Here is a 10,444-nt window from a genome sequence, read left to right on the forward strand (position 1 = left end):
AAAAGGTTTATACTGGTTCACTCAACCTTGAGCTACATCCAGTTCTTAGAACAACCTCTGAGTTCCACTAGTAATCAAATCCATATTACACAACCACACCACAAAGAGGTGACCTTGAAAACCACAAGACCCACTCACCCTTTTTACAACACTACACACCTCAAGTCAGAACACCCTCTGACTTTACAGGATTTCATACACTCATAGTTGTAATGAAAGAACAATTACAAGAACTTTGAAAGGGATAGAAAACACCTGAGATTATACAAAATAGGAAGCCTTATGATCAGATCTTGTACCAGTGCAAAGCTTTAACAGCAATCTTGCAAAACCTTTGAAAACTTCTTTCAAAAACAAATGCTATATTTATAGCATTTGAAATCTAGCCGTTTACGACTACATTAATGAGCTAAAACAGTTTTGATCACATTCAAAATAGTTAAAATAGGTTTTCTAAAAACTGTTATGAAAACACACATTTAACCGGTTGAAACCACGATTTAAATGGTTGAATGGGTAAGGTAGTTACATAACCAATTCAAAAAACAGTTTCAAAACCTTTAAGCCAGCTAATTGACAAACAACCGATTATATCGATAAATCAACCGGTTGTTTTCTCTTTGCTTGGAAAAACACTTTGTTTACTTAAAACAGATTGATTAAGCTTTGCGCAAGGATTAAGAACTGATCTTAACATAGATTCTAAACATCCTAATCTAAACCCAAACAAAAAACAGCACATCTTCAAGCTTTAACTTGGATTTGAAACATCAAAGCTCCCTTGTTCAACAGGAATGACATTTACATTCATGTAGTTAATGTATTTAGTAATTTTTGGAGTACATTAATGTTATCAGGTTCTATGATAATTAAGTTTTCTTCATTACAAATCTATCATAAGTAAGTTTGCTTCATTCCAAATGCATTTGCTTATTTCATTTCCTTGAAGGTTAAATTTTATATTATATAGCGCATTACTTGATACTAAAATAGAATTTAAAATTTCATTTCGGTTTAAAATTTCATTTTGCTTTACTTCATACTGGAGTATTATATGGAACATCAAATATTTGGTTCATTCAAATTCATTTTGCATTGATATAGATTTCAGGATACATATTACATATTGGACATAATGAACTCAACATACTAATATATATACATTAACTCATTCAATCATAATCCCAAAATATACATTGATTCATCACTCTTGGAAATTTTAAGAAAATAGTCAACATAACAATGTTTATTGTAATAGCAACCCTACTTATAACATCTAAATCCACTTTCTTGACTACTTCAGAAGTTTTTCCATGCCACAAATCTTGTTTCTTTGTCTAGCAATAATTCCATCTTTGTCATCCCCAGTGTCTTCAATACACCATCTAGAGAAATTGCATCCCATGCTTACGCCAATCCTACTCTGTATTAGACAAAACAATAACCAAAACAATCAATACCAATGCATTTTTTTTTCATAAACCACATTTCAATACATTTCACCATGTACTTTGGACACACCTAAAATTGCCTCCCACCATTTTTTTACAATTATTGCTTTTGAAAAACAATTTCTTCAAACCACATTCTTTGGGTGACTGCTTTAGAACAAACCAAACCAAACCTTATAACAATGTTACCTAGCTTTTATACGCTTCAACAAGGAAGAAATATGACGTCGTCCAATTAGATTGGGAGTTTAACTCGGGCTTCTTATTGAAAGCGTGAAGAAAGACTTGATTTTTGTCATTGCTTGCCACTTGAAGCTGTTTCACAAAAACATAACTGGTTATAATCAAACGGGATGAGACAGGACCAAGTAGGATAACGGAACCCCCGTAATACCTATAACGGAGAGTGGCTGAAACTGCAAAATAGAAAAATAGAGAGAGAAAGAAAAGGACAAGGCGTGAGAAAGAGTGACGAAAGGAGGGAGGGAAGCTCACAATCGCACCTCAAAAACTCACTACTTACAATTAAAAATTCCTAACCATTAATTGCAATTCAAAAAACCCTAAACCCCAATTCATTTTTCACTAAACTAATCTCTCAATCCACGTCACTTGACACCTCGCACAACACCCAATCCCATATCTCTCTGTCACATAAACAGCATTTGACACAGTTTGGTGTGACTTAACAGAAAGGACCATTTTAGATACATTTTGAAAACATAGGGACCAGCTTGATTTTTTAAAAAACCACTGTACTAAATTGAATATTGACATCAAATGTAGGGACGAATAAGGTAATTATATCTATTTTTTCATTCAGTTTGTTTTCTAGTTTATTTTCTCAAATAAAAAAGAACTGGAGTATTTGATGAGCATATATTTATTCACACTCACTAGCCTTATTCATAGATTATTGGACTATAATAATAAATAAATCCATTGTTTTAATAAATATTCTTATAATTGGGTTTATTTGGGCCATATATATTATTATTGTTAATTTTGTGTTTTTAGGGTAAATGATCTGAAGCATCTACCTTTGTGAATGGGCCAAATATGCAAAAGTCCAAGTTGCTTCTTTGAATCAAAACAAAAAACAAATTCTGAGGAGAAGAAAGAGAAAATAAAAGCTACAAGATCCCAGAAACAGAATTGGAAACAAATCTTCTGCAAAATAAAAAGAATTATGGAAAGTTGAAACTGTTTACAAAATCTAAACTGCAATATTTTCCCAAGATCCTTGGAGCAGAAAAGTCTATTAAAGGACACAAGCATCAAGGAGAAGAGGAGAGCTTCATAGGGTTTTCTTAGTTTCTTTTCTTATTTGTAATTCTTTTGCCTCCGCATGAAAAGCTAAACCTTTTGGTTGATTCCTTTGTGATTCCCCATTGAGTTTTGAGGTTTTGATCAATAAAAGTTTCTATTTTCAATTCTCTATAGCAGTTGTTTTTATTGTCTAATCTCCTAGAAAACTAGTTTTTGTGAGAGGTTGTACTTGAACGCATGATTGAGAGTCTTCCTTATCTTAAACTTTGGTTTCTTAGTTAGTTCGTATTGTTCTAATTAATTTCTTGGGCGCATGATTCAAGAGAGAGGAGATAAGCATTCGCATGGAGTATACGCATGGAACAAAGTGGGTATTGATTAAACCGGTAGATGCATGCTTTACTGGTGAGCTTCAGTTGAATTAGGTTTGGCGCATGTTCAATCTAGTTTAGCTCTGTTGAGGATTGAGAAAGGAATAATCTTTAGAGAACCTGTGAAGAATTCATTGGTGGAAGAACTTGGGAGTCAATCTGCATTCTTTACTGATTTAAATCATTATTTATATTTTTCTGCTTAACGATCGCAACCCCTTTTACTTTACCATTATTGCTAATTTTCATTGTTTGCATATAGGTTTTGATTTCTATTAACTGAAATCACTATTGGATTCGTTGGGAAACGACTTGGGGTCATCTGACCACAATTATACTATGATCTCTCTAGTTTGGACAAGTCTACGCTAGAATCATATTAATTTGACAGCAAAACGACAGCTATCAATATTAATCTATTGAAAAAATGAATTTGTGTTTTAAATATTAAATAGTGAGATGAATTAGACACGGGCTAGAAAAAAAATGATTGAATCCCTATTCAAATCTAATTGAAATTGTGATACATGAAAATTTCACAGGATGATTGATTAGGATAGAGAATGACAAAACAAAAAGGAATGAGACCATTTAAACCAAGTGAGTGTGTGAACCTTAAACAATTTTGAGAGTTTTACTGATGAATTGATAGTTGTGGTTGCTTAATTTTTATTTTATTTATTTCATAAAAGAGCATGAAGATGATTGAGACATTTGTTTGTGTAAATTAGGAACCCAACACCAAATAACCAACCTTAATTTTATTATAATTCATTTTTTTATATATCCCTTTTGAGCCAAGAATTTTTATTATTATTGCACCCTAAACTTTTAATGATATATTTTCCTACCCTTGGAATGTTTTAGGAAGGAGAACATAGATGCAATAAATATAGAAAAGAGAATGGTTGGTTCTAAATTTTGAAAGCTCATAAAGTTGAAAATATGAAGAATCTATTCCTATTGATGAAAAAAAATCATGTTGAAAATCATGAAAAGATGATCATGAAAGAAAAATAAGGAAAAGTGTGAACTCAAAAGGAAATAGTGATTAGATAACATATATGTTCTCTATAATTGGATTGTAGGTATGTTCTTCTTTTTTAAGATGTGCATTTTGTTATCTAAAAAACCAATACTTTTTTTGGAAGCCTAGCCTCATTACAACCCTGGAAAAAAGACCTTAAGATTCATGTTTCTAATATGTTTGTAATTTGAAGATGAAATGAAAAAGCAACTGTGATTTGTTATGATTCAGTGAAAATAGAGAGAAACACTTACATGTGAGCATATTAGAAGAAATTCTGTGATGAATTGTCATTTATTTGTTTTGATTTGATTCTGGAAGTTGATTGTGTCTATATTTTTCTGTATTTGAATTTGGAAGCATCATAAGTTCTAATTTGATCTATTGTTTAGTAAATTAAGTTGTTTTGATATTTAAATTCAAATATATTCATTTACTTTGCTTGATGACAAGCAAGATTCTAAGTTGGGGAGAGTGATAAGTGCCTAATTTCAATAATATTTCACATTAAAATAAGGGCACTTATGAGTATTAATTGCTAAATTTCATATAAAATAATTCCTAATTTATGAATTTATATCTTTTTACATATTTTATAATCTTTATTTGAATAAGAGCATTTTATTCCCAAATTTGGTGTTAATTTCAGGTGTCTAGGGAAAAATGTAGATGATTAGGCTAAAGAAGAATGATATAAGCTAAAACGAGAAAGTTGGAAGGTCCCATGACACATAAAAGCGCCAAAAAGCCAATTTTGCAACAAGAAATCTCGCTCAAGCGAGCTCATTCTCGCTTGAGCGAGAATGCTCCAGTGACGTTTTCGAAAATTGACGCCTTTCTCGCTTGAGCGAGCTACATCTTGCTTGAGCGAGAATGCGTCAGACAAATTGGGTCATTTTTATGTTTTTTATCAATAAGCCCATCAGCGCAAAGCAGGAAGTCACCTACTCTAGCAAATTGGGTTAAATAGGGGGCTAAAGGCTCAACCCTAGTGTGTCAGATTGAGAGGAAAATATCATTGAGTGAATTGTAATTCGATTGTGAGAATAGGAGGTGTAGGAAACATTAGAAGAGGCAGTCGTCAAGGAGAAACATCTTGGATCTTCTTTTCATGTCATCCTTGAGTGTACTAGTCATCATGAGTGACTAATTCTACCCTTTGGGATTGGGAGTGATTTGTTCGAACTCTTATGTATTGAGGTGATATTTAAATATAGTATAATGTTCTATTCTTGATTGATTATTGGTATTTTTGTTTTGTTTATAACTCTTGATCTAGAATATTAAATCTGACTGGAAAGTATTTTTATGGTTTTGACCTAAACAACAATACTTAACATATTTGAGTGTTAAGAATAGACTTGAAATCTTAATTGCTATCAACGTCTGAGCTTGATTATAAGTATTTTTTTATAAATATGCGAGGAGATTAGAGATTAGAGGAGATGAGTTTGTACTTCTGTTTTGAGGAAGGAGTATTCAATAGGTTTATGGTTGCAAAAGTTATCGTGCTATTTGTTGCCTTCATACTTTGATTTTGTCATTTGATTTCAATTTTCACAACAGCCATGGTCATGCAGTTCACATTCTAATAGTTGTTGCTTACATGTAAACAAATCTGATTTGACTGTTGTGTAAGGGGAACACAATCACTAACTAAAACATGAAGTAGTTGTTTTTGAAGGTCTAATAGGTTGGCTAGCAATGGCATTTTATATATTTGTTGTATCTATTGGAGATCAAATGAGATTATTTTGTGAATTTTGGTAGGTTAGGGGTTTCATGTTCAAGCGGGACCATGTGTCTCATCTTGTGTACCCTGACATTTTTTGGATTCCGGGTTTTTGTATATGGATTGGAGTACCCCTAGTACTCCCATTAATTTCATTTTTTATTGTCGTTAAAAAAAACAAGTGCAAATGACTTATTAGTACACAACATCTTATATAAAAATATGCATTATTTAAATCAATTATGGAGAGTGATAAGAAATAGAATGGCCACAAAAGATAATTTAAGTAGAGGTAGTACATTGGGTGTTATGTGTGATGAGAAAGAGGAGACTCTAAGTCACTTATTCTTAAAGTGTAGCATTGTTAAGGCAGCTTAGAACTTGTGTTACAAAATTTATTGGTAAGGTCATTTTACTAGATTGTGAAACAGAACACTATTAGAGACTTTTTTCAATACTCAGATTGAATAAGTGTAGGGGCAAAGTGTAGGGTTGTACGTGGATTTCCATACTTGGGGAAATCGATAGAGAAAGGAATAATATAGTGTTTTGGAATGCTACATCTAACTCAATGGAAATTTTTGCATTAGCTCAATTGAAAACCTGATCATAGATTATAGGTAAAGAGATACTAGCTAATTTTTCTTATTCTTATTTATTCTTATTGATGTCTTAATCTTATAATGTGTTTTAAATCTATAAAAGAAAGTAATTATTCTTTAAAGATGAAGATTTGTTCAAACATACATTAGGCATGTCAACTGATTTGTTTATTCATTGGTTGTCCTTACAAACGTTAAATTTGGCCTTAGCATCATGTGGTGGGAGGTTGGTAGTCTTTCTATTTTGTAGGAGCAGGGGTATGGACATGCAAACAACTGTTGATACGAATTGAACAAAATTTCCAACACCACTTATGCCTTTTACTGTTCTTGGAGGCCTACGGTTCTTTAGTACTTAGACGATTTAAATGCTCTGGGGGTGGATCAATCCATGATAACAATACAAATAGTAAAACAAACTCAAAAGACATTTACATATGAGGGCGTTGGAAATACAACTCCAAGAGAAAACCAGATACAACAACGATGGCACACAATTAAGCTTAAAGAATGACAATAGTCAATTAAGAGTATGCAAACTATGTATTTGTGGTTACAATTCAAATCAACCTGTAGTTCATCAACTCGTCATACCTACACGTAGTTGTCTTTGGATTTTGAAATTGCCCATTTTGGAGATACAGGTTTAGTTGGTTGTCTGATTTCATAAATAAGAATACATTTTCTCAAGGTATCAACCCTAATTTTCAAAAATATAATCACTTTTTGTGAAGGATAAGGAAATGTGGCTTGCAAAAGTGCTTTTCTTAAGATCCCTTAAATGTTCCAATTAATTTATTTCATTTTTGTTGAGGAAAAAAATTATTTGTCAACAACTTTTCTTTTTTGTTTAATTTTATAAAGTTCATTTAAAAATTATTTTTGTGCAGTGTCTCACCAAAATCATATTATTTTTGTTCAAAGTAAGAATTAAAAAAAAACTAACATTTTTTTCTAAAGAAATAGCAAATGATAAACATTACATTTCCACGCACTAACTAGCATAAATAAACTCTGAAATTCAATCTAAATATATTTGTGAACTTGGTGTGAAGTATCCATCATTGTGATGGATTACGATTGTGAGGTCTAAATCAATCTATGGGGGAATATGCCACAAGAGAGGGAGAGGAATGAGAAACAAAGAAAGAGATGGATGGGAAACGAAGAAAAGTTCTTAAAAGAGAAGGAAGATGTGTTAACTAAGCTCTAAGGCTCTAGTCTCGATCAACCCATATAATACAAACTTTTGTACGTAGCTATAGATATATAGCATCCAAAGTAGGGGAGAGTTCGGGAGAATAATAATACTAACAAATCATCTATCATTGCTAAACTCCTCAATGATTTTCAATCCAATAATTTCATAATCATTCCAAACGTACATTTAAACCTACAAATTTCTTCTCTCCATCAATCACTCAATGTGTTCGATGTAATATGAAAATATAGTTACAAAAGAATAAATGTTGAAACACATTAATGAAGTGCCATGAGATTCTTTTAAAATTATACAAAAGAAGAGCTAACTAGTAAAAGTAAAAAAAAAAAAAAAATAAGTAGAAGATGATTTGGTAGATATCCGATGTAGAGGAGATGGTTATGTTAACTTGTTAGGTGTCCTTGAGTGTTGTGGATGTGATGAGTGTCCACTTGTGTTGTGAAGGATGAAAATGAGGAGTGAAGATGCTTGCTAGTTCTTCCACTTGTATGTATGCCCGTGTGATCCCTTGTGAGCATCACGTGTACTAGTCCCTACATGATTCCCCTTCACAATATGTCACCACTTCCCAAAGTGATTCCTAAATCATGTCTCCATCCGCATCTTCATGAAAACACAACATCATAAGATCATCAAAACAACCCTACCTAATTTCTCACCTTCTAATCAACCCCTTCCATCTTTCTCTTCTCACTTTTTTTATCATCTCACAACTTTTTAAGTGTATATGGATTCAAATATTCCTCAAATAAAAAAAACTACTTATAATATATATACTTTCATTCTATCTTATCTTCCCCACAATGAATTATTGTTTGTACTTCAATAATAATCTAATAGTTTTTTTTACTTTTTTTTTGAGTAAAAAAATAAATAAATAAAATAGTTTAGGGTTACTTCAACTCTATTACAAAAAGATAGCTTATGTATAGACATAACCTTAACCAATACCATCAAAACATAAGGTAGTTATTAAAACATAGTCTATCATGTTTGTGTTTTGTACAATTTTTTTGCACCATAAGAATAGGATTTCATCGTTGTTGTTGGTGAACACTTAACAATTTATCTTTACATTACTATAAATCACTAAAAAATCTTCAGTGTACAAATGAAACTGAAATCATATATTTAACTCAAAATTTAAAAAATTAGTTTTAAATATAATGTTCTTACGTATGTATCACAATTATTTATTTTTATTCAATTTAAGATTTCCTTGTTTACACTTTTCATTCTAATAGAAAGAAATGGTAGTTTTAATTTGAAGGTAAATTATTTTTTGCCACCGTTTTACTGGTGTGCTAACTTTTGTAAATGATTAATCTTTGTAAAAAAATTGATTAGCTATTTTAGTGGCGTCTCACCTTTTAATTATATTTTCATTTACAATATCACTTCGAATGTGAAATATACTTAAAAAACCTGAATCACATTCCCTCGAATCAACCCATTGTTAATATTTTCTAACAAATTTTGGTCAAACAAAGAGATACTTATGACCCTACAAAACATTTTAATTATCAACTCAGGCAAATTACAACTAAAAGCATTATGTAGTGACAAGATTATTTTTATTTATTTATTTATCAGAAAAAAAATAAAAATAAAAAAATATTTTAAGGATGTCTCAATCCTATTACACACAAAAAGAAAGTATATTCAAATAACTAGATTTAGGCACCTTTATGTTTGTTAAAATCATTATTGAGAGGAGAAAGAATCTGTTGGGGACAATGTTAGATAAAGTAGATGTATGAAGGTGTGATTTTGGTATTGAAAGCAAAGCAAGAGTTTTGTAGTGGGGTTTGAATATTCTTGAAATACTCCATTTATTTATTCTTTACTTTTTGATAAAAAAAATAATATTTAAATTATAATCAACATGGATCCATGTACTTTTTTATTTCAGATAAAATGGTTAAACTAATTTATAAAAGTAGGGGGATTAAACTCAACCTTAATAGAAGAATTTGTTGGGGGTATAGTTGTTGAAACTATTTTAGAGATGTATCTAAAATGTTGCCAATTTTATGTTTGAAGTATTTGATTTTGAGCATGAAGAGAGAATGTTGAAAATTCTTGGTGACAATAATGACAAAAAATAAAGAAATGGAAACTATCTCTATCTGATGAAGTAGTTTTTGAAGTTGAGTTTGACTAAAAGCATGGAAACATTTGTATTGAAATTAGTGTTGGTTGAGAGTGTAATGAAGAAGTGGTGAGATAAGAAACAGGAGGAAAAGCACTGAAGAAACATTTTGATTATGTTACTTTTAGAGTAGGGGACCCTAATTTGACTATCTCACTCAACTCTAACACCAAGAGCCCTTGTAGGGGCCTCACCCGCCAATCACTCTCCTAACTCAAAATGGAATTCTATTCCACTCCTTCCAATACTCTCTTCACCCAAGATACTAACTACAAACTCATTCATCATCTTCTACAAACTCAAAACACTACCTCAAATCTCATTTTTCTTCTTCGGCTTTATATTATATGTGGAATACTTAGAATATTTTAACCCTATGCAAACTCTTTTTTTTATCGGTAAAAAACAAATTAAACTACGTGACGTACTTAAAAAATAATTTAACCTTTATAAAAAAAAATTAACCTACAACTCAATCATGTATTCCAACAAATAAGAAAATAATAGTTTAATAATAACAAAATAGTTGTGCATATTAAGAAAATAATAATTATCAAATCATACGTAATTATTGTACGTAAGTTTACTTCTTCTATATATTTTCTATATATTTTCTTA

Source organism: Phaseolus vulgaris, chromosome 1, assembly GCF_000499845.2.
Source record: "Phaseolus vulgaris cultivar G19833 chromosome 1, P. vulgaris v2.0, whole genome shotgun sequence".
Lineage (NCBI taxonomy): Eukaryota > Viridiplantae > Streptophyta > Magnoliopsida > Fabales > Fabaceae > Phaseolus > Phaseolus vulgaris.